The sequence below is a fragment of the Triticum dicoccoides genome, chromosome 4B (assembly GCF_002162155.2).
Source record: "Triticum dicoccoides isolate Atlit2015 ecotype Zavitan chromosome 4B, WEW_v2.0, whole genome shotgun sequence".
NCBI classification, from domain to species: domain Eukaryota; kingdom Viridiplantae; phylum Streptophyta; class Magnoliopsida; order Poales; family Poaceae; genus Triticum; species Triticum dicoccoides.
Genome location: NC_041387.1, coordinates 228,408,955 through 228,411,367, shown reverse-complemented (window position 1 = coordinate 228,411,367; position 2,413 = coordinate 228,408,955). Strand labels below are relative to the sequence as shown.

Sequence of the window (2,413 nt, the reverse complement as noted above, 5' to 3'; positions counted from 1 at the left end):
GGTTCTTCTTCATGGAGTGGTTATTGATTTGGATTCTTTCGTTAACAATAGATTGCTCGAAGCATGACTAGTAGAATTATCAGGAACTATGAGTGCGACGATCTTCATCAAACATACCAGGCAAGTTACACCTTGATCATCCTTCATCCTATTTTTTCTATGCATGTAGCTATTTATCACCATATGATATTATGCATGTGTAGGAATATTATGGTAGTAATTGCTATTGAGTTTCAGCTTAGTATGGCCTTGTATATCGTGGTAGTTGTATTCTTGCTATGCTATGTAGACGGAGATTGGTTTGTGTACTCATAGAGATTATGTGGGGATTATATTAAATGACTTGAGTGGTAACTAAAGAAATTCACCTTTTGGCGGAATGGTATTGCTGGGTGGTTTCAAGAACATCATGGTATCCACCCTCTGAATGTAAGTGGAATGCCACCCATGTTTTCAAAAAGATCAGACAGACTTGGCGACTAGTAGCTTCCATGCAAAACCACTAGCTATATGGGCTCTGGCTTAGTTTAGTAGGTTGTGGGAGCCTCATCCAGGAAAAGCTAGCAGATGTAGTCATATAGATGTGAGTAGGTGTACCGGATGCCGATGGGTGGAGGCGACTGCTTTGGAAAGACTTTGTCTCAATCTTCGGGTTGAGTCTAGTGAGTAAAGTGAGCAAACCTCTGCAGAGTGTAAAAAACTGACCATGATTAGCCATGTCCCCGGTTACGGACAAATTTGAGCAGTTAGACCATTATAGTTGTTGAATGATCTTTACATATGATACATCTTAATAAAAAAAGACGGGAAACTTAATAGTGGGAATAGGTTAGTATTGGAGTGCCCAATTCAACCATATGTATTTTACCGTAGAAAGGCAAATTAAAATTTGACTATTATATTATGTAGTTATAAAGGAAAATTTAGCTTTTCTGTAAAACTACCACTACACTATCCTCTTGATACACCTTGCATATAGATGTAGGTCTGTTATATTATTCATGTGGACTTGCCAATCATTCAACGTACTGACCCTTGTGGTCGCAACTTATCATGTTGTAGATTTTATACGATGGGGGAGTGATATAATGTAGGGTTACGATGTCTATACTCAACATTTGCCTGTGGTGTGGATGAATTCCATGAATATTTTCTTTGCTATTCCGTTGTATTTTGTTTTTATGCTAGCCTTGAGCTAAGGAGGTATGTAATATTTTAATTCTGGATCTGCAATGTAATATTTATGGCACGTGGTCTATTTTGATATTACATCTTGTATTGTGTGTGCTAGCTATTGATTGGCGTACCTCTTGTTTGAAAAGGAAAAGGTAAACTTCTGTGAAATAACTTATTTCACTATATTTTATATTTCTCTATAGTTTATATTCCATTTACGCTTGGTTTCCTTTCCATCATTCCATGTCTTTATAGACATTTTGATTATTCTGTCATAAAAGAGGCCACATGTTATGGTTTCCTTTCCATCATTCCATGTCTTTATAGACATTTTGATTATTCTGTCATAAAAAAGGATGGGCACAGGCCATGTTCTTGCTAGATCGGGGTTTAGGGATTTCTGTTTGTTAAAAACCATTCCATAACATTTAGAGAAAATAAGGCTGCTAGCTGTGGGGTTCAAACCACGCGCATTTATGTCTATACTCGACATTTGCATGTGCTGTTATTGGATTCCATGTATATTTTATTTGCTTTTCCGTTGTATTTTTTTATGCTAGCCTTGAGCTAAGGAGGTATGTAATATTTTAATTCTGGATCTGCAATGTAATATTTATGACACGTGGTTTATTTTGATATTACATCTTGTACTGTGTGTGCTAGCTATTGATTAGTGTACCTCTTGTTTGAAAAGGAAAAGGTAAACTTTTGTGAAATAACTTATTTCTATTTCTCTATCTTCCAGTTATGCTTGGTTTCCTTTCCATCATTCCATGTCTTTATAAACATTTTGATTATTTTGTCATAAAAAAGGATGGGCACGGGCCACATATTCCAGATTGGGGATTAGGGATTCTTGTTTGTTAAAAACCATTCCACAATATTTAGAGAAAATAAGGATGCTGGTTGTGGGGTTCGAACCCACATGCACTTATGTGCAGAAGATCTTAAGTCTTCCCCCTTAACCACTCGGCAAAACCAGCTAATTCATGCTACTTTTGGTGTAGCTAGACTTATATTATTGTATGCAACCAAATCGGGTAGATCTGAATCTACGAGTCACCTGTACTACATATACGGTTGTGCACAGGCACAGTAATGCTTTCACTTCTGCGGCATCTCTTCCCCTTCGCCACCTCCAACTTCTTTAAACTAAGTAAGAAATGCGGCTTGCCACACCCGGCAGCACCCGTGCTGCCGGATACAGTAATATCCAATCCGGTAATAGGTTCAGTAC

At 37.5% G+C, this 2,413-nt stretch overlaps 1 non-coding gene across 1 annotated transcript; it reads right to left on the bottom strand.

Annotated features, from left to right (window-relative positions):
* Positions 1-2,076: 2,076 nt before the first annotated feature.
* TRNAL-UAA lies at positions 2,077-2,159 on the bottom strand. Its single transcript has one exon. It is a non-coding gene; the product is annotated as a tRNA-Leu (tRNA).
* Positions 2,160-2,413: the final 254 nt, after the last annotated feature.